This window comes from Schistocerca piceifrons, unplaced genomic scaffold (genome assembly GCF_021461385.2).
Source record: "Schistocerca piceifrons isolate TAMUIC-IGC-003096 unplaced genomic scaffold, iqSchPice1.1 HiC_scaffold_409, whole genome shotgun sequence".
In the NCBI taxonomy this organism is placed as follows: domain Eukaryota; kingdom Metazoa; phylum Arthropoda; class Insecta; order Orthoptera; family Acrididae; genus Schistocerca; species Schistocerca piceifrons.
Window position 1 is genome coordinate 34008 of NW_025728635.1, and position 26390 is coordinate 60397.

Consider the following 26390-nt stretch of genomic DNA (forward strand, 5'->3'; position numbering starts at 1 on the left):
TTCCGGCCCCTCATGTACCATGCCACAGGCGCCAAAGCGTTCGGCTGGCCGATGGCCCCTGTACGCCCGCTCGCGCCACAGCAGTCACTGTGCTTGCAGGGAATGCCGCGCCGCCGAATAACGTTTGGCGCGCAATCCGTTTATGGGCAGAGAATGCTAAAAGGGGCCGTTCGACCGTTAATACGGAAATCGTAGCCAAGTTAGATGGCCTGAGCCATCTCGCGGCTGCCGCTGTTATTACGAGCGCGCGTGCCACGCGGTTGAAGAGCAGTGCGCTGGCTCTGGCTTTCGACGCCGTTTCCTAGTGTGTTTTGTCGCTTCTAGTGGAGGCATCATCGGTTATGAGAAGCTGGTAAATTACTCACAGTCAGTACTTATCGTCCAACACGAGGAGAGGCTTTGATTGTAACGGAGATTAGCACCGGGACAGCGCGAACGCAGTCCCGACTACCAAAAATTATGCGCCCGAGTTACTCGCATTTGGAGTAATCGCGGGGGTCAGCTCGACCGAAGTGCAATGGACAAGCCTCACCCCGGAGGAACCGCCTTCATGATCACGGTATCCTCTACGCCAGGTAAGTATGCTTCTCCTCGGCCACAGGCGAATATTTGTAATGCGTCGCGCTATCGTAGTGGAACGAGAACTCTTGACGTTGTCGCATTCGGCGAAGAGCATGGTGCCGTGAATGTACTTGCTTCCTTAGAAACGCGCTGTTGGCCGTCGAGTTAGCAGGCAGACAGGCACAATAACGGCCTTCTGCAGAAAGCGATGCATTTTTCGTGCGGAAGACATCGCGACTCGCGGCGCCGGCCGTTGCTGGGGTTAAGTTACTGCACCCTCCGGGAGATGGCGGGCCATGTCGGGGTTACCGCCTTCGAGCCACCCTCTCCGCCTGAAAGTCGCCCTCTTTCTCGGCCGGTGTCAAAACGGCAAATGAGATTTGCTGAATGACTGTTTCTTCCAGCCACAGTGCAAGCCACAAAATCAATTATTTCTCTTACCTTTGCTCCCTCCGTGGGAGCCCATAGTGCTAGGAAATACGGCAGCATTGTCAATCGCCCTTGTCTGTCGCTGAGCAACCGAAGGACCAAGCTCAGACTATCAGATGTTCTAAGGAAGCTGTATGCACTCGTGGGTGTTGTACACGAGGGACAAACATCACGTCAGCAGGCTCTTAAGGAAAGGCAATAATCAGCAAAAAACTGCAACTTACCCCATTGGACGCTGATGGAACAGAAGACACTTGAAGGTAAGGTAACACTTCTTTTTTTTTTTTTTTCTGTTCATCTCGAGCACGATCTGGAAAGCTCGGACGAAATTTGTGTTCTCTTTAATTCAGAATGTGGAGATATTTCCTTCACGCATATGAAAGTATAATGCTTCATTATTTAAGCTAGATGGAAAAGTTTAGGGGAAGTAATTAATTCGTTTAGGCTGCACCACTACTAGGTAGCACTGTCAAAACAATGCCATTGCCATCTGATGGCAACACAGCTTGCTGCAGATTAATTTTGCGGCATTTCATAAATGATTAATATCTTATGACTATGGTGACGCTATGAGTAGTTTTATATGTGCAAACATTTGAAACTGCTGCAGGCATTACATTCACCCCTCTCTGCCTCTTTGCTTGGACATGGAGTAAGTAAGGATAAATTAAATTGCTTGTTTTTGAAGTAGTAACAGTTCTGAAGTGTAAAGAAATGATATTAAACAATACAGTGTATATTTTTTTTTTTTCCGAATGTAGTGATTCAACAACGAATTTATTTATTTATTCCTACCTACCTCTGCAATTAGTGTACGTGAGTATTTCATTGGAACTGTTGCAATCGAAACCGAGCTTAATAATTTCATGCGGCCGTTTTCAGTCAGTCCTCCTCGTGCTTTAATTGCTCATTTCCAAGCGTTATTTTAGGTTGCCTGCAAAGTTGTCAGATGAAACACAACCACTGCGACGAAAGGCCATTCCTTGGAGCAGGTAGACGTCAACTGCGGCGGGAAACTGTCGTGGCCAGGAAGATATTCACTGTGTGTGGAAGTTAAGTGAGGATCCGAAGCTGACTTGCCAGCACACGTTGCAGCAGTCACTCGCCAACGGCAGCGGGGTAAGAAAGGGGTGCAAATACGCCGGTTCTCGTCCGATCACCGACGTTGGGCTTGGATGGGTGGCCGCCTCGCCTGGGAGCACAGGGCGCTGTTGGCTAGAATCTATGTTTCTCGTTTTCGGTGCAGCTCGTCATGTTATTTCCTTCGATTCACATCCCCACAAGCTCCTCAAGTGCCGCAAGTCTGCAAGTCCCGAGACGCTACGCTAGACGCTTGCTTCCGGCCCCTCATGTACCATGCCACAGGCGCCAAAGCGTTCGGCTGGCCGATGGCCCCTGTACGCCCGCTCGCGCCACAGCAGTCACTGTGCTTGCAGGGAATGCCGCGCCGCCGAATAACGTTTGGCGCGCAATCCGTTTATGGGCAGAGAATGCTAAAAGGGGCCGTTCGACCGTTAATACGGAAATCGTAGCCAAGTTAGATGGCCTGAGCCATCTCGCGGCTGCCGCTGTTATTACGAGCGCGCGTGCCACGCGGTTGAAGAGCAGTGCGCTGGCTCTGGCTTTCGACGCCGTTTCCTAGTGTGTTTTGTCGCTTCTAGTGGAGGCATCATCGGTTATGAGAAGCTGGTAAATTACTCACAGTCAGTACTTATCGTCCAACACGAGGAGAGGCTTTGATTGTAACGGAGATTAGCACCGGGACAGCGCGAACGCAGTCCCGACTACCAAAAATTATGCGCCCGAGTTACTCGCATTTGGAGTAATCGCGGGGGTCAGCTCGACCGAAGTGCAATGGACAAGCCTCACCCCGGAGGAACCGCCTTCATGATCACGGTATCCTCTACGCCAGGTAAGTATGCTTCTCCTCGGCCACAGGCGAATATTTGTAATGCGTCGCGCTATCGTAGTGGAACGAGAACTCTTGACGTTGTCGCATTCGGCGAAGAGCATGGTGCCGTGAATGTACTTGCTTCCTTAGAAACGCGCTGTTGGCCGTCGAGTTAGCAGGCAGACAGGCACAATAACGGCCTTCTGCAGAAAGCGATGCATTTTTCGTGCGGAAGACATCGCGACTCGCGGCGCCGGCCGTTGCTGGGGTTAAGTTACTGCACCCTCCGGGAGATGGCGGGCCATGTCGGGGTTACCGCCTTCGAGCCACCCTCTCCGCCTGAAAGTCGCCCTCTTTCTCGGCCGGTGTCAAAACGGCAAATGAGATTTGCTGAATGACTGTTTCTTCCAGCCACAGTGCAAGCCACAAAATCAATTATTTCTCTTACCTTTGCTCCCTCCGTGGGAGCCCATAGTGCTAGGAAATACGGCAGCATTGTCAATCGCCCTTGTCTGTCGCTGAGCAACCGAAGGACCAAGCTCAGACTATCAGATGTTCTAAGGAAGCTGTATGCACTCGTGGGTGTTGTACACGAGGGACAAACATCACGTCAGCAGGCTCTTAAGGAAAGGCAATAATCAGCAAAAAACTGCAACTTACCCCATTGGACGCTGATGGAACAGAAGACACTTGAAGGTAAGGTAACACTTCTTTTTTTTTTTTTTTCTGTTCATCTCGAGCACGATCTGGAAAGCTCGGACGAAATTTGTGTTCTCTTTAATTCAGAATGTGGAGATATTTCCTTCACGCATATGAAAGTATAATGCTTCATTATTTAAGCTAGATGGAAAAGTTTAGGGGAAGTAATTAATTCGTTTAGGCTGCACCACTACTAGGTAGCACTGTCAAAACAATGCCATTGCCATCTGATGGCAACACAGCTTGCTGCAGATTAATTTTGCGGCATTTCATAAATGATTAATATCTTATGACTATGGTGACGCTATGAGTAGTTTTATATGTGCAAACATTTGAAACTGCTGCAGGCATTACATTCACCCCTCTCTGCCTCTTTGCTTGGACATGGAGTAAGTAAGGATAAATTAAATTGCTTGTTTTTGAAGTAGTAACAGTTCTGAAGTGTAAAGAAATGATATTAAACAATACAGTGTATATTTTTTTTTTCCGAATGTAGTGATTCAACAACGAATTTATTTATTTATTCCTACCTACCTCTGCAATTAGTGTACGTGAGTATTTCATTGGAACTGTTGCAATCGAAACCGAGCTTAATAATTTCATGCGGCCGTTTTCAGTCAGTCCTCCTCGTGCTTTAATTGCTCATTTCCAAGCGTTATTTTAGGTTGCCTGCAAAGTTGTCAGATGAAACACAACCACTGCGACGAAAGGCCATTCCTTGGAGCAGGTAGACGTCAACTGCGGCGGGAAACTGTCGTGGCCAGGAAGATATTCACTGTGTGTGGAAGTTAAGTGAGGATCCGAAGCTGACTTGCCAGCACACGTTGCAGCAGTCACTCGCCAACGGCAGCGGGGTAAGAAAGGGGTGCAAATACGCCGGTTCTCGTCCGATCACCGACGTTGGGCTTGGATGGGTGGCCGCCTCGCCTGGGAGCACAGGGCGCTGTTGGCTAGAATCTATGTTTCTCGTTTTCGGTGCAGCTCGTCATGTTATTTCCTTCGATTCACATCCCCACAAGCTCCTCAAGTGCCGCAAGTCTGCAAGTCCCGAGACGCTACGCTAGACGCTTGCTTCCGGCCCCTCATGTACCATGCCACAGGCGCCAAAGCGTTCGGCTGGCCGATGGCCCCTGTACGCCCGCTCGCGCCACAGCAGTCACTGTGCTTGCAGGGAATGCCGCGCCGCCGAATAACGTTTGGCGCGCAATCCGTTTATGGGCAGAGAATGCTAAAAGGGGCCGTTCGACCGTTAATACGGAAATCGTAGCCAAGTTAGATGGCCTGAGCCATCTCGCGGCTGCCGCTGTTATTACGAGCGCGCGTGCCACGCGGTTGAAGAGCAGTGCGCTGGCTCTGGCTTTCGACGCCGTTTCCTAGTGTGTTTTGTCGCTTCTAGTGGAGGCATCATCGGTTATGAGAAGCTGGTAAATTACTCACAGTCAGTACTTATCGTCCAACACGAGGAGAGGCTTTGATTGTAACGGAGATTAGCACCGGGACAGCGCGAACGCAGTCCCGACTACCAAAAATTATGCGCCCGAGTTACTCGCATTTGGAGTAATCGCGGGGGTCAGCTCGACCGAAGTGCAATGGACAAGCCTCACCCCGGAGGAACCGCCTTCATGATCACGGTATCCTCTACGCCAGGTAAGTATGCTTCTCCTCGGTTTTTTTTTTTTTTTTTTTTTTTCTTTATTGTTATTTTCAAACCCGTACAAACAGGCAGGCTGTCAGCAGCATGGTACGCCGCTCTTCAGCCGTAGAGGAGATAAAGATAGAACAGAAAGAATACACAAATGTGACATAACGGTGGGTAATAAAACAGTAGACACATAAAGACAAACACGGAGCCGTTCACACTTGACGAAAATTCACTACAAACTGTTGCCACGACGCACTAACACTGAAGATGGCGATGGCACAGGTGAACGATGGAGTATGACGGGAACACTGAACACGAAACACGACGGCACTCACGAGACACTGATGGCGACGATCTCCGGCGCGCGAATGTCCACTCAGCGTGTACGAGTCCGGGGACCTGCCAAGAGAGGAGGTGGAGGAGGAGGAAGGGGAAATGGGAGAGGGGAGAGCAGAGATGCCATGGGCAAAGGAGAGAGGGGGAGGGAGGTAGGGGGAGTGAAGCCCGGAGGAGAGGGTAGGAGGGAGGGGGGAAAGGAAAGAGAAGGGAAGGGAAAAGGGGGGGAGGGAGGGTGCCTGAAGGAAAGGACACAGGAGGGGGGGGAGGATCAAAGTTGATAGGAGGGGTAGATGCAGGGGAGGAGGACATCATCAGGGAGGGGGAGCTGGCGGAAACCACCTTGGGAGAGGGTAAGGAGGGTGGAGAGATGGAGACCAGGTGGGACGTGGGAGTACAGGCGCGGCAGCGGGCGGGGGTGGGAGAGGATCGGGGAGACGAGCGGGTGAGGAGGATCGAGTTTACGGGAGGTGTATAGGATTCGTATCCTTTCGAGGAAGAGGAGGAGGTGGGGGAAGGGGATAAGGTCATACAGGATCCGCGTGGGGGAAGGGAGACGGATGCGATAGGCAAGGCGGAGAGCATGGCGTTCAAGGACTTGGAGGGATTTATAAAAGGAAGGGGGGGCGGAGATCCAGGCGGGATGGGCGTAACAGAGGATAGGGCGGATGAGGGACTTATAGGTGTGGAGGATGGTGGAGGGGTCCAGACCCCACGTTCGGCCGGAAAGGAGCTTGAGGAGACGGAGTCGGGAACGTGCCTTGGCTTGGATTGTCTGGAGATGGGGAGTCCAGGAGAGGCGACGGTCGAGGGTGACGCCAAGGTACTTAAGGGTGGGGGTGAGAGCGATGGGACGGCCATAAACGGTGAGATAGAAATCAAGGAGGCGGAAGGAGGGAGTGGTTTTGCCTACAATGATCGCCTGGGTTTTGGAAGGATTGACCTTGAGCATCCACTGGTTGCACCAAGCGGTGAACCGGTCAAGATGGGATTGGAGAAGGTGTTGGGAGCGTCGCAGGGTGGGGGCAAGGGCGAGGAAGGCGGTGTCATCGGCAAACTGGAGAAGGTGGATGGGGGGTGACGGCGGCGGCATGTCCGCCGTGTACAACAGGTACAGAAGGGGGGAGAGGACGGAGCCTTGGGGCACACCGGCGGAGGGGAAAAAGGTGTAGGAATCGGTGTTATGGATGGTGACATAGGAAGGACGGCGGGAGAGAAAGGAACCGATCAGACGAACGTAGTTAATGGGAAGGGCGAAGGTTTGGAGCTTGAAGAGGAGACCGGAATGCCATACGCGGTCATATGCGCGTTCGAGGTCAAGAGAGAGGAAGATTGCGGAGCGACGGGAATTGAGCTGTTCGGAAAGGAGATGAGTGAGGTGAAGGAGAAGATCGTCGGAAGAGAAGGACGGCCGAAAGCCACACTGGGTAACGGGGAGGAGGCGGTGCTGGCGGAGATGCTGGTGGATGCGGCGGGTGAGGATAGATTCCAGGACCTTGCTGAAGACCGAGGTAAGGCTGATGGGACGGTAGGAGGAGACGGCGGACGGCGGTTTGCCAGGTTTGAGGAACATGAGGATACGGGAGGTTTTCCACAGGTCGGGGTAGTAACCGGTGGACAGGACTACATTGTAGAGCCTGGCCAGGGTGGAGAGAAAAGAGACAGGAGCTTCACGAAGGTGACGGTAGGTGACACGATCGTGACCAGGAGCGGTGTTGCGTTTGGTGCGGAGTGTATTGATGAGATCCTGTGTGGTGATGGGGGCATTAAGGTCCGTGTGTGGAATGTTGTCCAAGTACTGGAAACCAGGAGCGAGGGGAGGGACAGAGGTATCAGTTCGATCGCGGATATCTGGGAAGAGGGAGTAATCGAACTGGGGATCATCAGGGATGGAAAACACATCGGACAGGTAGGAGGCAAAGTGATTGGCCTTACTAAGGGCGTCAGGAAAGGGGCGATCATCGTGGAGAAGAGGATAGTAGGGGGAGGGTTTAGTTCCGGTAAGGCGACGGAAGGCGGTCCAGAACTTGGACGAGTTTATAGGGAGGGTAGCAGTTAAACGGGTGCATGTCTGTCGCCAGTCCCGGCGTTTCTTGGCCGCGAGCAAATTTCGAATGTGTCGCTGTAGTTGCCGGTGGCGTCGTAGGGTGTCCGGGTCACGCGTGCGGAGGAAGGCACGGTAGAGACGACGGGATTCACGGAGGAGGAGGACGGCCTGTGGTGGTAAGGTAGGACGGTGGGGGTGGATGGCAACAGTAGGGACGTGGGCCTCCACGGCCTCAGACAAGGTCTGCTGGAGAAAGGAGGCGGCATGGGTGACATCATCAGGACGGCGGTAGGCGAGAGGGTGGCTATCGACCTGAGTGGAGAGGGTATCCCGGTAGGCATTCCAGTTGGCACGGGAATAGTCATGGATGTACTTAGGGGGAGGGTCATGACAAGGGTCGGGGCGGGGGCGACGGCCGTCTGAAACGGTGAGGAGGACAGGGAGATGGTCGCTACCAATAGGCTCCAGGACATCCACCGTAATGCGACCAAGGAGGTTGGGGGAGGAGAGGATAACAGCGGGAGTGGAGTTGGATTCGGGACGAGTATGCTGGGGGATGGGGATGAGGTCGCCTTGAAGGGAGGAGAGGAACCGATGCCACCGCCGTAACTGGGCAGCGGAGCGACTATGGATGTTGAGGTCGGCGGCGATCACATAGGAGGAGAAGGTACGGTCGATGTGGGAGAGGAAGTCGAAAGGAAGAGGGGCGTTGGGGCGGACATAGATGGTGGCACAGGTAATGGTAAGGCCGGGGAAGAAGAGACTAAGGATCAGGTGTTCGGTGGGGTCGGGAAGGAGAGGCTGGAGCCGAACGGGGATCTGGCGGTGGCGGCCAATGGCAACTCCGCCACGTGCAACTGGGAGGGGATTATCGGAGCGGTGGAGGAGATAGGGGGAGGTGTGGATGGAGTGGTGGGGTTGGAGGAAGGTTTCATTGAGGAGGAAGGCATCCACACGGTGGGTAGCAAGGGTGTGCAGGAAGAGGTTCTTGTTGGCGGGAAGGGAGCGGATATTGTTGAAAAGGATACGATGCTGTCGCGCCATGATAAGGACTTAGACGAGGGTGTCAAGGCGGGAGAAGGTGAAATGGGCCTGGTTATTGGAAAAGGTGGCGTACATTTTAAGGTGGAATATGGAACGGGCGGCGAGGGAGATCTGTTGTAAGGTGTGGGGGCGCTGAAAGGGATGGACGTTTTGAAGGACAATGGTGAGGAACCTGATGATGTCCTCAGCAGTGGGGGGGGGACGAAGGGAATTGCCAGGAGGGGTGGGGGCGTCCTGGGGACGGACAGGTACGGTGAGTTCAGGAGTGGTGGGAGGGGGTCGGGCTTTGCACTTTTGGGAGTAGGTGGGGTGGGGGAGGCTGCAGGTATTACAGGAGGGAGGGGATTGGAGGTTGGGGCACTGCCGGAGGAAGTGCGCTTGCCGACAATGTGGGCAGGTGGGGGCCTCGCGGCACTCTGCTGTTGGATGTGCATTGTAGCGCAGACATCTCTGGCAGCGCAGGGATTGAGGGGGGGAACGGGAGGGGTCGACCTTGTACCGCTGATTGAAGAGGAGGGCACCCTCCTTCAGGAGACGGTCAATGGAGGGGGCGTCCTCAGAGAAAACCCGCATAAGGCGGGTGGGGCCGGTCGCGTTGAAAATGCGGCGGACCGCCCGCACCTCCAGGGTGGGATGGGCCTTCAGCTCCGCCAGCACCTCCTCCTCCGTGATCGACGGGCTAAGCCGAGTGATCACGGCGGTGAGGGTCGGCGGGCGACGCGGGGGTTGGGGTTGGCGGGTAGGAGATGGGGAGGGAGCAGGGGTGAGGGAGGCGTGAGGACCAAAACGGGTGATGGGGAGGCGGGAGAGGATGTCAGTATGGAGGGTTGGGCTGGGGGAGGAGATAAGAACAGAATCCCGTCTGGGAGTAAGGAGAGAGATGGGGACGCCAGGGAAATGTTGGCGGAGGAGGAGGGAGAGATTCCGGGCCTCGAGGAAGGAAGGATCGGGACGGGACAGGAGATATTTGTAGAGACCGGGTGGGGAGGAGGAGGAGGAGGAGGAGGAGGGAGCGGGGCCTGGTGGGGAGACGTCCATGGCATTTTGGGGTGGGGATGGCGGGCGGGGTGGAGCCTTTTTAGGAGCAGAGGAAGTGGAGGCGCCACTAGGGCGTTTGACAGCGGCAGATGGGCGGGTGGTGACAGGAGGGACGGGAACGATGGGGAGGTGGTGGGAAGGGACAGGTCCCGGCACGGACGCAGCAGGCGGCGCCGGAGATAGTGACTGTGACGGTGCAGGCGAATGTGGCAGTGATGGTGATGGTGACGATGATGACGGTGGTGGCGGTGATGGCGATGGCGATGGCGATGGGGAGAGCTGGGCGTGGGCAGTGGCCCGACGGGCCACCACCCTAGCCGGAGCTGCAGTGACAGGCTGGGGGAGTGGGGGGAAAGGATCAGAACGAGAGGAAGAGGCGGGAGACGGGGAGACAAAGAGCGAGGGCGAAGGGATAGAGAGGAGGGGAGGGATGGAAGGAGGGGGGTGGGATTGGGCACACCAAGTGATAGTGGTGGAGGCGGCGGAAGGGGACGTATACACGATGGCGGTGGTGGTAGTAGTGACGGTGGTGGTGGGGGCGGACATGACGACAAGAAGAAGATAGAAAAACACAGCACTAAAAGGACAGGACACACACTGGGGGACGACGGACGGCGACGGCGACGGCGACGGCGACGGCGACGGCGACGGCGACGGCGACGGCGACGGCGACGGCGACGGCGAGAGGCAGGGACGCTGCTGCCGCGGACGGGGCCGGGGCGGCTGCGGCTGCTGCTGCTGCTGCTGCTGCTGCTGCTGCTGGCTGGACTGCTGCTGGCTGGACTGCTGCTGGCTGGACTGCTGCTGCCACCGGAGGGCTGGCTGGCTGGCTGGCTGGCTGGCTGGCTGGCTGGCTGCGGGACCACTGCTGCAGGCCGGGACCGGGAACCGCTGGCTGGCTGGCTGGCTGGCTGGCACCTGGAACCCCTAACACTTCGATTAGCGCGAAAAAGGCACAATCGAAGGGCGGTAACCTTGCGGTGTACCGCCGGAGATGTTCTCCTCGGCCACAGGCGAATATTTGTAATGCGTCGCGCTATCGTAGTGGAACGAGAACTCTTGACGTTGTCGCATTCGGCGAAGAGCATGGTGCCGTGAATGTACTTGCTTCCTTAGAAACGCGCTGTTGGCCGTCGAGTTAGCAGGCAGACAGGCACAATAACGGCCTTCTGCAGAAAGCGATGCATTTTTCGTGCGGAAGACATCGCGACTCGCGGCGCCGGCCGTTGCTGGGGTTAAGTTACTGCACCCTCCGGGAGATGGCGGGCCATGTCGGGGTTACCGCCTTCGAGCCACCCTCTCCGCCTGAAAGTCGCCCTCTTTCTCGGCCGGTGTCAAAACGGCAAATGAGATTTGCTGAATGACTGTTTCTTCCAGCCACAGTGCAAGCCACAAAATCAATTATTTCTCTTACCTTTGCTCCCTCCGTGGGAGCCCATAGTGCTAGGAAATACGGCAGCATTGTCAATCGCCCTTGTCTGTCGCTGAGCAACCGAAGGACCAAGCTCAGACTATCAGATGTTCTAAGGAAGCTGTATGCACTCGTGGGTGTTGTACACGAGGGACAAACATCACGTCAGCAGGCTCTTAAGGAAAGGCAATAATCAGCAAAAAACTGCAACTTACCCCATTGGACGCTGATGGAACAGAAGACACTTGAAGGTAAGGTAACACTTCTTTTTTTTTTTTTTTCTGTTCATCTCGAGCACGATCTGGAAAGCTCGGACGAAATTTGTGTTCTCTTTAATTCAGAATGTGGAGATATTTCCTTCACGCATATGAAAGTATAATGCTTCATTATTTAAGCTAGATGGAAAAGTTTAGGGGAAGTAATTAATTCGTTTAGGCTGCACCACTACTAGGTAGCACTGTCAAAACAATGCCATTGCCATCTGATGGCAACACAGCTTGCTGCAGATTAATTTTGCGGCATTTCATAAATGATTAATATCTTATGACTATGGTGACGCTATGAGTAGTTTTATATGTGCAAACATTTGAAACTGCTGCAGGCATTACATTCACCCCTCTCTGCCTCTTTGCTTGGACATGGAGTAAGTAAGGATAAATTAAATTGCTTGTTTTTGAAGTAGTAACAGTTCTGAAGTGTAAAGAAATGATATTAAACAATACAGTGTATATTTTTTTTTTCCGAATGTAGTGATTCAACAACGAATTTATTTATTTATTCCTACCTACCTCTGCAATTAGTGTACGTGAGTATTTCATTGGAACTGTTGCAATCGAAACCGAGCTTAATAATTTCATGCGGCCGTTTTCAGTCAGTCCTCCTCGTGCTTTAATTGCTCATTTCCAAGCGTTATTTTAGGTTGCCTGCAAAGTTGTCAGATGAAACACAACCACTGCGACGAAAGGCCATTCCTTGGAGCAGGTAGACGTCAACTGCGGCGGGAAACTGTCGTGGCCAGGAAGATATTCACTGTGTGTGGAAGTTAAGTGAGGATCCGAAGCTGACTTGCCAGCACACGTTGCAGCAGTCACTCGCCAACGGCAGCGGGGTAAGAAAGGGGTGCAAATACGCCGGTTCTCGTCCGATCACCGACGTTGGGCTTGGATGGGTGGCCGCCTCGCCTGGGAGCACAGGGCGCTGTTGGCTAGAATCTATGTTTCTCGTTTTCGGTGCAGCTCGTCATGTTATTTCCTTCGATTCACATCCCCACAAGCTCCTCAAGTGCCGCAAGTCTGCAAGTCCCGAGACGCTACGCTAGACGCTTGCTTCCGGCCCCTCATGTACCATGCCACAGGCGCCAAAGCGTTCGGCTGGCCGATGGCCCCTGTACGCCCGCTCGCGCCACAGCAGTCACTGTGCTTGCAGGGAATGCCGCGCCGCCGAATAACGTTTGGCGCGCAATCCGTTTATGGGCAGAGAATGCTAAAAGGGGCCGTTCGACCGTTAATACGGAAATCGTAGCCAAGTTAGATGGCCTGAGCCATCTCGCGGCTGCCGCTGTTATTACGAGCGCGCGTGCCACGCGGTTGAAGAGCAGTGCGCTGGCTCTGGCTTTCGACGCCGTTTCCTAGTGTGTTTTGTCGCTTCTAGTGGAGGCATCATCGGTTATGAGAAGCTGGTAAATTACTCACAGTCAGTACTTATCGTCCAACACGAGGAGAGGCTTTGATTGTAACGGAGATTAGCACCGGGACAGCGCGAACGCAGTCCCGACTACCAAAAATTATGCGCCCGAGTTACTCGCATTTGGAGTAATCGCGGGGGTCAGCTCGACCGAAGTGCAATGGACAAGCCTCACCCCGGAGGAACCGCCTTCATGATCACGGTATCCTCTACGCCAGGTAAGTATGCTTCTCCTCGGCCACAGGCGAATATTTGTAATGCGTCGCGCTATCGTAGTGGAACGAGAACTCTTGACGTTGTCGCATTCGGCGAAGAGCATGGTGCCGTGAATGTACTTGCTTCCTTAGAAACGCGCTGTTGGCCGTCGAGTTAGCAGGCAGACAGGCACAATAACGGCCTTCTGCAGAAAGCGATGCATTTTTCGTGCGGAAGACATCGCGACTCGCGGCGCCGGCCGTTGCTGGGGTTAAGTTACTGCACCCTCCGGGAGATGGCGGGCCATGTCGGGGTTACCGCCTTCGAGCCACCCTCTCCGCCTGAAAGTCGCCCTCTTTCTCGGCCGGTGTCAAAACGGCAAATGAGATTTGCTGAATGACTGTTTCTTCCAGCCACAGTGCAAGCCACAAAATCAATTATTTCTCTTACCTTTGCTCCCTCCGTGGGAGCCCATAGTGCTAGGAAATACGGCAGCATTGTCAATCGCCCTTGTCTGTCGCTGAGCAACCGAAGGACCAAGCTCAGACTATCAGATGTTCTAAGGAAGCTGTATGCACTCGTGGGTGTTGTACACGAGGGACAAACATCACGTCAGCAGGCTCTTAAGGAAAGGCAATAATCAGCAAAAAACTGCAACTTACCCCATTGGACGCTGATGGAACAGAAGACACTTGAAGGTAAGGTAACACTTCTTTTTTTTTTTTTTTCTGTTCATCTCGAGCACGATCTGGAAAGCTCGGACGAAATTTGTGTTCTCTTTAATTCAGAATGTGGAGATATTTCCTTCACGCATATGAAAGTATAATGCTTCATTATTTAAGCTAGATGGAAAAGTTTAGGGGAAGTAATTAATTCGTTTAGGCTGCACCACTACTAGGTAGCACTGTCAAAACAATGCCATTGCCATCTGATGGCAACACAGCTTGCTGCAGATTAATTTTGCGGCATTTCATAAATGATTAATATCTTATGACTATGGTGACGCTATGAGTAGTTTTATATGTGCAAACATTTGAAACTGCTGCAGGCATTACATTCACCCCTCTCTGCCTCTTTGCTTGGACATGGAGTAAGTAAGGATAAATTAAATTGCTTGTTTTTGAAGTAGTAACAGTTCTGAAGTGTAAAGAAATGATATTAAACAATACAGTGTATATTTTTTTTTTCCGAATGTAGTGATTCAACAACGAATTTATTTATTTATTCCTACCTACCTCTGCAATTAGTGTACGTGAGTATTTCATTGGAACTGTTGCAATCGAAACCGAGCTTAATAATTTCATGCGGCCGTTTTCAGTCAGTCCTCCTCGTGCTTTAATTGCTCATTTCCAAGCGTTATTTTAGGTTGCCTGCAAAGTTGTCAGATGAAACACAACCACTGCGACGAAAGGCCATTCCTTGGAGCAGGTAGACGTCAACTGCGGCGGGAAACTGTCGTGGCCAGGAAGATATTCACTGTGTGTGGAAGTTAAGTGAGGATCCGAAGCTGACTTGCCAGCACACGTTGCAGCAGTCACTCGCCAACGGCAGCGGGGTAAGAAAGGGGTGCAAATACGCCGGTTCTCGTCCGATCACCGACGTTGGGCTTGGATGGGTGGCCGCCTCGCCTGGGAGCACAGGGCGCTGTTGGCTAGAATCTATGTTTCTCGTTTTCGGTGCAGCTCGTCATGTTATTTCCTTCGATTCACATCCCCACAAGCTCCTCAAGTGCCGCAAGTCTGCAAGTCCCGAGACGCTACGCTAGACGCTTGCTTCCGGCCCCTCATGTACCATGCCACAGGCGCCAAAGCGTTCGGCTGGCCGATGGCCCCTGTACGCCCGCTCGCGCCACAGCAGTCACTGTGCTTGCAGGGAATGCCGCGCCGCCGAATAACGTTTGGCGCGCAATCCGTTTATGGGCAGAGAATGCTAAAAGGGGCCGTTCGACCGTTAATACGGAAATCGTAGCCAAGTTAGATGGCCTGAGCCATCTCGCGGCTGCCGCTGTTATTACGAGCGCGCGTGCCACGCGGTTGAAGAGCAGTGCGCTGGCTCTGGCTTTCGACGCCGTTTCCTAGTGTGTTTTGTCGCTTCTAGTGGAGGCATCATCGGTTATGAGAAGCTGGTAAATTACTCACAGTCAGTACTTATCGTCCAACACGAGGAGAGGCTTTGATTGTAACGGAGATTAGCACCGGGACAGCGCGAACGCAGTCCCGACTACCAAAAATTATGCGCCCGAGTTACTCGCATTTGGAGTAATCGCGGGGGTCAGCTCGACCGAAGTGCAATGGACAAGCCTCACCCCGGAGGAACCGCCTTCATGATCACGGTATCCTCTACGCCAGGTAAGTATGCTTCTCCTCGGCCACAGGCGAATATTTGTAATGCGTCGCGCTATCGTAGTGGAACGAGAACTCTTGACGTTGTCGCATTCGGCGAAGAGCATGGTGCCGTGAATGTACTTGCTTCCTTAGAAACGCGCTGTTGGCCGTCGAGTTAGCAGGCAGACAGGCACAATAACGGCCTTCTGCAGAAAGCGATGCATTTTTCGTGCGGAAGACATCGCGACTCGCGGCGCCGGCCGTTGCTGGGGTTAAGTTACTGCACCCTCCGGGAGATGGCGGGCCATGTCGGGGTTACCGCCTTCGAGCCACCCTCTCCGCCTGAAAGTCGCCCTCTTTCTCGGCCGGTGTCAAAACGGCAAATGAGATTTGCTGAATGACTGTTTCTTCCAGCCACAGTGCAAGCCACAAAATCAATTATTTCTCTTACCTTTGCTCCCTCCGTGGGAGCCCATAGTGCTAGGAAATACGGCAGCATTGTCAATCGCCCTTGTCTGTCGCTGAGCAACCGAAGGACCAAGCTCAGACTATCAGATGTTCTAAGGAAGCTGTATGCACTCGTGGGTGTTGTACACGAGGGACAAACATCACGTCAGCAGGCTCTTAAGGAAAGGCAATAATCAGCAAAAAACTGCAACTTACCCCATTGGACGCTGATGGAACAGAAGACACTTGAAGGTAAGGTAACACTTCTTTTTTTTTTTTTTTCTGTTCATCTCGAGCACGATCTGGAAAGCTCGGACGAAATTTGTGTTCTCTTTAATTCAGAATGTGGAGATATTTCCTTCACGCATATGAAAGTATAATGCTTCATTATTTAAGCTAGATGGAAAAGTTTAGGGGAAGTAATTAATTCGTTTAGGCTGCACCACTACTAGGTAGCACTGTCAAAACAATGCCATTGCCATCTGATGGCAACACAGCTTGCTGCAGATTAATTTTGCGGCATTTCATAAATGATTAATATCTTATGACTATGGTGACGCTATGAGTAGTTTTATATGTGCAAACATTTGAAACTGCTGCAGGCATTACATTCACCCCTCTCTGCCTCTTTGCTTGGACATGGAGTAAGTAAGGATAAATTAAATTGCTTGTTTTTGAAGTAGTAACAGTTCTGAAGTGTAAAGAAATGATATTAAACAATACAGTGTATATTTTTTTTTTTTCCGAATGTAGTGATTCAACAACGAATTTATTTATTTATTCCTACCTACCTCTGCAATTAGTGTACGTGAGTATTTCATTGGAACTGTTGCAATCGAAACCGAGCTTAATAATTTCATGCGGCCGTTTTCAGTCAGTCCTCCTCGTGCTTTAATTGCTCATTTCCAAGCGTTATTTTAGGTTGCCTGCAAAGTTGTCAGATGAAACACAACCACTGCGACGAAAGGCCATTCCTTGGAGCAGGTAGACGTCAACTGCGGCGGGAAACTGTCGTGGCCAGGAAGATATTCACTGTGTGTGGAAGTTAAGTGAGGATCCGAAGCTGACTTGCCAGCACACGTTGCAGCAGTCACTCGCCAACGGCAGCGGGGTAAGAAAGGGGTGCAAATACGCCGGTTCTCGTCCGATCACCGACGTTGGGCTTGGATGGGTGGCCGCCTCGCCTGGGAGCACAGGGCGCTGTTGGCTAGAATCTATGTTTCTCGTTTTCGGTGCAGCTCGTCATGTTATTTCCTTCGATTCACATCCCCACAAGCTCCTCAAGTGCCGCAAGTCTGCAAGTCCCGAGACGCTACGCTAGACGCTTGCTTCCGGCCCCTCATGTACCATGCCACAGGCGCCAAAGCGTTCGGCTGGCCGATGGCCCCTGTACGCCCGCTCGCGCCACAGCAGTCACTGTGCTTGCAGGGAATGCCGCGCCGCCGAATAACGTTTGGCGCGCAATCCGTTTATGGGCAGAGAATGCTAAAAGGGGCCGTTCGACCGTTAATACGGAAATCGTAGCCAAGTTAGATGGCCTGAGCCATCTCGCGGCTGCCGCTGTTATTACGAGCGCGCGTGCCACGCGGTTGAAGAGCAGTGCGCTGGCTCTGGCTTTCGACGCCGTTTCCTAGTGTGTTTTGTCGCTTCTAGTGGAGGCATCATCGGTTATGAGAAGCTGGTAAATTACTCACAGTCAGTACTTATCGTCCAACACGAGGAGAGGCTTTGATTGTAACGGAGATTAGCACCGGGACAGCGCGAACGCAGTCCCGACTACCAAAAATTATGCGCCCGAGTTACTCGCATTTGGAGTAATCGCGGGGGTCAGCTCGACCGAAGTGCAATGGACAAGCCTCACCCCGGAGGAACCGCCTTCATGATCACGGTATCCTCTACGCCAGGTAAGTATGCTTCTCCTCGGCCACAGGCGAATATTTGTAATGCGTCGCGCTATCGTAGTGGAACGAGAACTCTTGACGTTGTCGCATTCGGCGAAGAGCATGGTGCCGTGAATGTACTTGCTTCCTTAGAAACGCGCTGTTGGCCGTCGAGTTAGCAGGCAGACAGGCACAATAACGGCCTTCTGCAGAAAGCGATGCATTTTTCGTGCGGAAGACATCGCGACTCGCGGCGCCGGCCGTTGCTGGGGTTAAGTTACTGCACCCTCCGGGAGATGGCGGGCCATGTCGGGGTTACCGCCTTCGAGCCACCCTCTCCGCCTGAAAGTCGCCCTCTTTCTCGGCCGGTGTCAAAACGGCAAATGAGATTTGCTGAATGACTGTTTCTTCCAGCCACAGTGCAAGCCACAAAATCAATTATTTCTCTTACCTTTGCTCCCTCCGTGGGAGCCCATAGTGCTAGGAAATACGGCAGCATTGTCAATCGCCCTTGTCTGTCGCTGAGCAACCGAAGGACCAAGCTCAGACTATCAGATGTTCTAAGGAAGCTGTATGCACTCGTGGGTGTTGTACACGAGGGACAAACATCACGTCAGCAGGCTCTTAAGGAAAGGCAATAATCAGCAAAAAACTGCAACTTACCCCATTGGACGCTGATGGAACAGAAGACACTTGAAGGTAAGGTAACACTTCTTTTTTTTTTTTTTTCTGTTCATCTCGAGCACGATCTGGAAAGCTCGGACGAAATTTGTGTTCTCTTTAATTCAGAATGTGGAGATATTTCCTTCACGCATATGAAAGTATAATGCTTCATTATTTAAGCTAGATGGAAAAGTTTAGGGGAAGTAATTAATTCGTTTAGGCTGCACCACTACTAGGTAGCACTGTCAAAACAATGCCATTGCCATCTGATGGCAACACAGCTTGCTGCAGATTAATTTTGCGGCATTTCATAAATGATTAATATCTTATGACTATGGTGACGCTATGAGTAGTTTTATATGTGCAAACATTTGAAACTGCTGCAGGCATTACATTCACCCCTCTCTGCCTCTTTGCTTGGACATGGAGTAAGTAAGGATAAATTAAATTGCTTGTTTTTGAAGTAGTAACAGTTCTGAAGTGTAAAGAAATGATATTAAACAATACAGTGTATATTTTTTTTTTTTCCGAATGTAGTGATTCAACAACGAATTTATTTATTTATTCCTACCTACCTCTGCAATTAGTGTACGTGAGTATTTCATTGGAACTGTTGCAATCGAAACCGAGCTTAATAATTTCATGCGGCCGTTTTCAGTCAGTCCTCCTCGTGCTTTAATTGCTCATTTCCAAGCGTTATTTTAGGTTGCCTGCAAAGTTGTCAGATGAAACACAACCACTGCGACGAAAGGCCATTCCTTGGAGCAGGTAGACGTCAACTGCGGCGGGAAACTGTCGTGGCCAGGAAGATATTCACTGTGTGTGGAAGTTAAGTGAGGATCCGAAGCTGACTTGCCAGCACACGTTGCAGCAGTCACTCGCCAACGGCAGCGGGGTAAGAAAGGGGTGCAAATACGCCGGTTCTCGTCCGATCACCGACGTTGGGCTTGGATGGGTGGCCGCCTCGCCTGGGAGCACAGGGCGCTGTTGGCTAGAATCTATGTTTCTCGTTTTCGGTGCAGCTCGTCATGTTATTTCCTTCGATTCACATCCCCACAAGCTCCTCAAGTGCCGCAAGTCTGCAAGTCCCGAGACGCTACGCTAGACGCTTGCTTCCGGCCCCTCATGTACCATGCCACAGGCGCCAAAGCGTTCGGCTGGCCGATGGCCCCTGTACGCCCGCTCGCGCCACAGCAGTCACTGTGCTTGCAGGGAATGCCGCGCCGCCGAATAACGTTTGGCGCGCAATCCGTTTATGGGCAGAGAATGCTAAAAGGGGCCGTTCGACCGTTAATACGGAAATCGTAGCCAAGTTAGATGGCCTGAGCCATCTCGCGGCTGCCGCTGTTATTACGAGCGCGCGTGCCACGCGGTTGAAGAGCAGTGCGCTGGCTCTGGCTTTCGACGCCGTTTCCTAGTGTGTTTTGTCGCTTCTAGTGGAGGCATCATCGGTTATGAGAAGCTGGTAAATTACTCACAGTCAGTACTTATCGTCCAACACGAGGAGAGGCTTTGATTGTAACGGAGATTAGCACCGGGACAGCGCGAACGCAGTCCCGACTACCAAAAATTATGCGCCCGAGTTACTCGCATTTGGAGTAATCGCGGGGGTCAGCTCGACCGAAGTGCAATGGACAAGCCTCACCCCGGAGGAACCGCCTTCATGATCACGGTATCCTCTACGCCAGGTAAGTATGCTTCTCCTCGGCCACAGGCGAATATTTGTAATGCGTCGCGCTATCGTAGTGGAACGAGAACTCTTGACGTTGTCGCATTCGGCGAAGAGCATGGTGCCGTGAATGTACTTGCTTCCTTAGAAACGCGCTGTTGGCCGTCGAGTTAGCAGGCAGACAGGCACAATAACGGCCTTCTGCAGAAAGCGATGCATTTTTCGTGCGGAAGACATCGCGACTCGCGGCGCCGGCCGTTGCTGGGGTTAAGTTACTGCACCCTCCGGGAGATGGCGGGCCATGTCGGGGTTACCGCCTTCGAGCCACCCTCTCCGCCTGAAAGTCGCCCTCTTTCTCGGCCGGTGTCAAAACGGCAAATGAGATTTGCTGAATGACTGTTTCTTCCAGCCACAGTGCAAGCCACAAAATCAATTATTTCTCTTACCTTTGCTCCCTCCGTGGGAGCCCATAGTGCTAGGAAATACGGCAGCATTGTCAATCGCCCTTGTCTGTCGCTGAGCAACCGAAGGACCAAGCTCAGACTATCAGATGTTCTAAGGAAGCTGTATGCACTCGTGGGTGTTGTACACGAGGGACAAACATCACGTCAGCAGGCTCTTAAGGAAAGGCAATAATCAGCAAAAAACTGCAACTTACCCCATTGGACGCTGATGGAACAGAAGACACTTGAAGGTAAGGTAACACTTCTTTTTTTTTTTTTTTCTGTTCATCTCGAGCACGATCTGGAAAGCTCGGACGAAATTTGTGTTCTCTTTAATTCAGAATGTGGAGATATTTCCTTCACGCATATGAAAGTATAATGCTTCATTATTTAAGCTAGATGGAAAAGTTTAGGGGAAGTAATTAATTCGTTTAGGCTGCACCACTACTAGGTAGCACTGTCAAAACAATGCCATTGCCATCTGATGGCAACACAGCTTGCTGCAGATTAATTTTGCGGCATTTCATAAATGATTAATATCTTATGACTATGGTGACGCTATGAGTAGTTTTATATGTGCAAACATTTGAAACTGCTGCAGGCATTACATTCACCCCTCTCTGCCTCTTTGCTTGGACATGGAGTAAGTAAGGATAAATTAAATTGCTTGTTTTTGAAGTAGTAACAGTTCTGAAGTGTAAAGAAATGATATTAAACAATACAGTGTATATTTTTTTTTTTTCCGAATGTAGTGATTCAACAACGAATTTATTTATTTATTCCTACCTACCTCTGCAATTAGTGTACGTGAGTATTTCATTGGAACTGTTGCAATCGAAACCGAGCTTAATAATTTCATGCGGCCGTTTTCAGTCAGTCCTCCTCGTGCTTTAATTGCTCATTTCCAAGCGTTATTTTAGGTTGCCTGCAAAGTTGTCAGATGAAACACAACCACTGCGACGAAAGGCCATTCCTTGGAGCAGGTAGACGTCAACTGCGGCGGGAAACTGTCGTGGCCAGGAAGATATTCACTGTGTGTGGAAGTTAAGTGAGGATCCGAAGCTGACTTGCCAGCACACGTTGCAGCAGTCACTCGCCAACGGCAGCGGGGTAAGAAAGGGGTGCAAATACGCCGGTTCTCGTCCGATCACCGACGTTGGGCTTGGATGGGTGGCCGCCTCGCCTGGGAGCACAGGGCGCTGTTGGCTAGAATCTATGTTTCTCGTTTTCGGTGCAGCTCGTCATGTTATTTCCTTCGATTCACATCCCCACAAGCTCCTCAAGTGCCGCAAGTCTGCAAGTCCCGAGACGCTACGCTAGACGCTTGCTTCCGGCCCCTCATGTACCATGCCACAGGCGCCAAAGCGTTCGGCTGGCCGATGGCCCCTGTACGCCCGCTCGCGCCACAGCAGTCACTGTGCTTGCAGGGAATGCCGCGCCGCCGAATAACGTTTGGCGCGCAATCCGTTTATGGGCAGAGAATGCTAAAAGGGGCCGTTCGACCGTTAATACGGAAATCGTAGCCAAGTTAGATGGCCTGAGCCATCTCGCGGCTGCCGCTGTTATTACGAGCGCGCGTGCCACGCGGTTGAAGAGCAGTGCGCTGGCTCTGGCTTTCGACGCCGTTTCCTAGTGTGTTTTGTCGCTTCTAGTGGAGGCATCATCGGTTATGAGAAGCTGGTAAATTACTCACAGTCAGTACTTATCGTCCAACACGAGGAGAGGCTTTGATTGTAACGGAGATTAGCACCGGGACAGCGCGAACGCAGTCCCGACTACCAAAAATTATGCGCCCGAGTTACTCGCATTTGGAGTAATCGCGGGGGTCAGCTCGACCGAAGTGCAATGGACAAGCCTCACCCCGGAGGAACCGCCTTCATGATCACGGTATCCTCTACGCCAGGTAAGTATGCTTCTCCTCGGCCACAGGCGAATATTTGTAATGCGTCGCGCTATCGTAGTGGAACGAGAACTCTTGACGTTGTCGCATTCGGCGAAGAGCATGGTGCCGTGAATGTACTTGCTTCCTTAGAAACGCGCTGTTGGCCGTCGAGTTAGCAGGCAGACAGGCACAATAACGGCCTTCTGCAGAAAGCGATGCATTTTTCGTGCGGAAGACATCGCGACTCGCGGCGCCGGCCGTTGCTGGGGTTAAGTTACTGCACCCTCCGGGAGATGGCGGGCCATGTCGGGGTTACCGCCTTCGAGCCACCCTCTCCGCCTGAAAGTCGCCCTCTTTCTCGGCCGGTGTCAAAACGGCAAATGAGATTTGCTGAATGACTGTTTCTTCCAGCCACAGTGCAAGCCACAAAATCAATTATTTCTCTTACCTTTGCTCCCTCCGTGGGAGCCCATAGTGCTAGGAAATACGGCAGCATTGTCAATCGCCCTTGTCTGTCGCTGAGCAACCGAAGGACCAAGCTCAGACTATCAGATGTTCTAAGGAAGCTGTATGCACTCGTGGGTGTTGTACACGAGGGACAAACATCACGTCAGCAGGCTCTTAAGGAAAGGCAATAATCAGCAAAAAACTGCAACTTACCCCATTGGACGCTGATGGAACAGAAGACACTTGAAGGTAAGGTAACACTTCTTTTTTTTTTTTTTTCTGTTCATCTCGAGCACGATCTGGAAAGCTCGGACGAAATTTGTGTTCTCTTTAATTCAGAATGTGGAGATATTTCCTTCACGCATATGAAAGTATAATGCTTCATTATTTAAGCTAGATGGAAAAGTTTAGGGGAAGTAATTAATTCGTTTAGGCTGCACCACTACTAGGTAGCACTGTCAAAACAATGCCATTGCCATCTGATGGCAACACAGCTTGCTGCAGATTAATTTTGCGGCATTTCATAAATGATTAATATCTTATGACTATGGTGACGCTATGAGTAGTTTTATATGTGCAAACATTTGAAACTGCTGCAGGCATTACATTCACCCCTCTCTGCCTCTTTGCTTGGACATGGAGTAAGTAAGGATAAATTAAATTGCTTGTTTTTGAAGTAGTAACAGTTCTGAAGTGTAAAGAAATGATATTAAACAATACAGTGTATATTTTTTTTTTCCGAATGTAGTGATTCAACAACGAATTTATTTATTTATTCCTACCCTACCTCTGCAATTAGTGTACGTGAGTATTTCATTGGAACTGTTGCAATCGAAACCGAGCTTAATAATTTCATGCGGCCGTTTTCAGTCAGTCCTCCTCGTGCTTTAATTGCTCATTTCCAAGCGTTATTTTAGGTTGCCTGCAAAGTTGTCAGATGAAACACAACCACTGCGACGAAAGGCCATTCCTTGGAGCAGGTAGACGTCAACTGCGGCGGGAAACTGTCGTGGCCAGGAAGATATTCACTGTGTGTGGAAGTTAAGTGAGGATCCGAAGCTGACTTGCCAGCACACGTTGCAGCAGTCACTCGCCAACGGCAGCGGGGTAAGAAAGGGGTGCAAATACGCCGGTTTCTCGTCCGATCACCGACGTTGGGCTTGGATGGGTGGCCGCCTCGCCTGGGAGCACAGGGCGCTGTTGGCCTAGAATCTATGTTTCTCGTTTTCGGTGCAGCTCGTCATGTTATTTCCTTCGATTCACATCCCCACAAGCTCCTCAAGTGCCGCAAGTCTGCAAGTCCCGAGACGCTACGCTAGACGCTTGCTTCCGGCCCCTCATGTACCATGCCACAGGCGCCAAAGCGTTCGGCTGGCCCGATGGCCCCTGTACGCCCGCTCGCGCCACAGCAGTCACTGTGCTTGCAGGGAATGCCGCGCCGCCGAATAACGTTTGGCGCGCAATCCGTTTATGGGCAGAGAATGCTAAAAGGGGCCGTTCGACCGTTAATACGGAAATCGTAGCCAAGTTAGATGGCCTGAGCCATCTCGCGGCTGCCGCTGTTATTACGAGCGCGCGTGCCACGCGGTTGAAGAGCAGTGGCGCTGGCTCTGGCTTTCGACGCCGTTTCCTAGTGTGTTTTGTCGCTTCTAGTGGAGGCATCATCGGTTATGAGAAGCTGGTAAATTACTCACAGTCAGTACTTATCGTCCAACACGAGGAGAGGCTTTGATTGTAACGGAGATTAGCACCGGGACAGCGCGAACGCAGTCCCCGACTACCAAAAAATTATGCGCCCGAGTTACTCGCATTTGGAGTAATCGCGGGGGTCAGCTCGACCGAAGTGCAATGGACAAGCCTCACCCCGGAGGAACCGCCTTCATGATCACGGTATCCTCTACGCCAGGTAAGTATGCTTCTCCTCGGCCACAGGCGAATATTTGTAATGCGTCGCGCTATCGTAGTGGAACGAGAACTCTTGACGTTGTCGCATTCGGCGAAGAGCATGGTGCCGTGAATGTACTTGCTTCCTTAGAAACGCGCTGTTGGCCGTCGAGTTAGCAGGCAGACAGGCACAATAACGGCCTTCTGCAGAAAGCGATGCATTTTTCGTGCGGAAGACATCGCGACTCGCGCGCCGGCCGTTGCTGGGGTTAAGTTACTGCACCCTCCGGGAGATGGCGGGCCATGTCGGGGTTACCGCCTTCGAGCCACCCTCTCCGCCTGAAAGTCGCCCTCTTTCTCGGCCGGTGTCAAAACGGCAAATGAGATTTGCTGAATGACTGTTTCTTCCAGCCACAGTTGCAAGCCACAAAATCAATTATTTCTCTTACCTTTGCTCCCTCCGTGGGAGCCCATAGTGCTAGGAAATACGGCAGCATTGTCAATCGCCCTTGTCTGTCGCTGAGCAACCGAAGGACCAAGCTCAGACTATCAGATGTTCTAAGGAAGCTGTATGCACTCGTGGGTGTTGTACACGAGGGACAAACATCACGTCAGCAGGCTCTTAAGGGAAAGGCAATAATCAGCAAAAAACTGCAACTTACCCCATTGGACGCTGATGGAACAGGAAGACACTTGAAGGTAAGGTAACACTTCTTTTTTTTTTTTTTTCTGTTCATCTCGAGCACGATCTGGAAAGCTCGGACGAAATTTGTGTTCTCTTTAATTCAGAATGTGGAGATATTTCCTTCACGCATATGAAAGTATAATGCTTCATTATTTAAGCTAGATGGAAAAGTTTAGGGGAAGTAATTAATTCGTTTAGGCTGCACCACTACTAGGTAGCACTGTCAAAACAATGCCATTGCCATCTGATGGCAACACAGCTTGCTGCAGATTAATTTTGCGGCATTTCATAAATGATTAATATCTTATGACTATGGTGACGCTATGAGTAGTTTTATATGTGCAAACATTGAAACTGCTGCAGGCATTACATTCACCCCTCTCTGCCTCTTTGCTTGGACATGGAGTAAGTAAGGATAAATTAAATTGCTTGTTTTTGAAGTAGTAACAGTTCTGAAGTGTAAAGAAATGATATTAAACAATACAGTGTATATTTTTTTTTTCCGAATGTAGTGATTCAACAACGAATTTATTTATTTATTCCTACCTACCTCTGCAATTAGTGTACGTGAGTATTTCATTGGAACTGTTGCAATCGAAACCGAGCTTAGATAATTTCATGCGGCCGTTTTCAGTCAGTCCTCCTCGTGCTTTAATTGCTCATTTCCAAGCGTTATTTTAGGTTGCCTGCAAAGTTGTCAGATGAAACACAACCACTGCGACGAAAGGCCATTCTTGGAGCAGGTAGACGTCAACTGCGGCGGGAAACTGTCGTGGCCAGGAAGATATTCACTGTGTGTGGAAGTTAAGTGAGGATCCGAAGCTGACTTGCCAGCACACGTTGCAGCAGTCACTCGCCAACGGCAGCGGGGTAAGAAAGGGGTGCAAATACGCCGGTTCTCGTCCGATCACCGACGTTGGGCTTGGATGGGTGGCCGCCTCGCCTGGGAGCACAGGGCGCTGTTGGCTAGAATCTATGTTTCTCGTTTTCGGTGCAGCTCGTCATGTTATTTCCTTCGATTCACATCCCCACAAGCTCCTCAAGTGCCGCAAGTCTGCAAGTCCCCGAGACGCTACGCTAGACGCTTGCT

At 51.5% G+C, this 26390-nt stretch overlaps 9 non-coding genes across 9 annotated transcripts; all 9 read right to left on the reverse strand.

Annotated features, from left to right (window-relative positions):
- Positions 1 to 421: 421 nt before the first annotated feature.
- LOC124748226 lies at positions 422 to 583 on the reverse strand. Its single transcript, XR_007011652.1, has one exon. It is a non-coding gene; the product is annotated as a U1 spliceosomal RNA (small nuclear RNA).
- A 2165-nt stretch (positions 584 to 2748) lies between these two features.
- LOC124748227 lies at positions 2749 to 2910 on the reverse strand. The gene has a single exon (XR_007011653.1). It is a non-coding gene; the product is annotated as a U1 spliceosomal RNA (small nuclear RNA).
- Positions 2911 to 5073: 2163 nt separating this feature from the next.
- Positions 5074 to 5235, reverse strand: LOC124748228. The gene has a single exon (XR_007011654.1). It is a non-coding gene; the product is annotated as a U1 spliceosomal RNA (small nuclear RNA).
- Positions 5236 to 12845: 7610 nt separating this feature from the next.
- LOC124748231 lies at positions 12846 to 13007 on the reverse strand. Its single transcript, XR_007011655.1, has one exon. It is a non-coding gene; the product is annotated as a U1 spliceosomal RNA (small nuclear RNA).
- Positions 13008 to 15170: 2163 nt separating this feature from the next.
- LOC124748232 lies at positions 15171 to 15332 on the reverse strand. The gene has a single exon (XR_007011656.1). It is a non-coding gene; the product is annotated as a U1 spliceosomal RNA (small nuclear RNA).
- A 2165-nt stretch (positions 15333 to 17497) lies between these two features.
- LOC124748233 lies at positions 17498 to 17659 on the reverse strand. The gene has a single exon (XR_007011657.1). It is a non-coding gene; the product is annotated as a U1 spliceosomal RNA (small nuclear RNA).
- A 2165-nt stretch (positions 17660 to 19824) lies between these two features.
- On the reverse strand, positions 19825 to 19986 carry LOC124748234. The gene has a single exon (XR_007011658.1). It is a non-coding gene; the product is annotated as a U1 spliceosomal RNA (small nuclear RNA).
- Positions 19987 to 22151: 2165 nt separating this feature from the next.
- Positions 22152 to 22313, reverse strand: LOC124748235. The gene has a single exon (XR_007011659.1). It is a non-coding gene; the product is annotated as a U1 spliceosomal RNA (small nuclear RNA).
- Positions 22314 to 24480: 2167 nt separating this feature from the next.
- Positions 24481 to 24645, reverse strand: LOC124748236. Its single transcript, XR_007011660.1, has one exon. It is a non-coding gene; the product is annotated as a U1 spliceosomal RNA (small nuclear RNA).
- Between the last annotated feature and the right edge of the window lie 1745 nt (positions 24646 to 26390).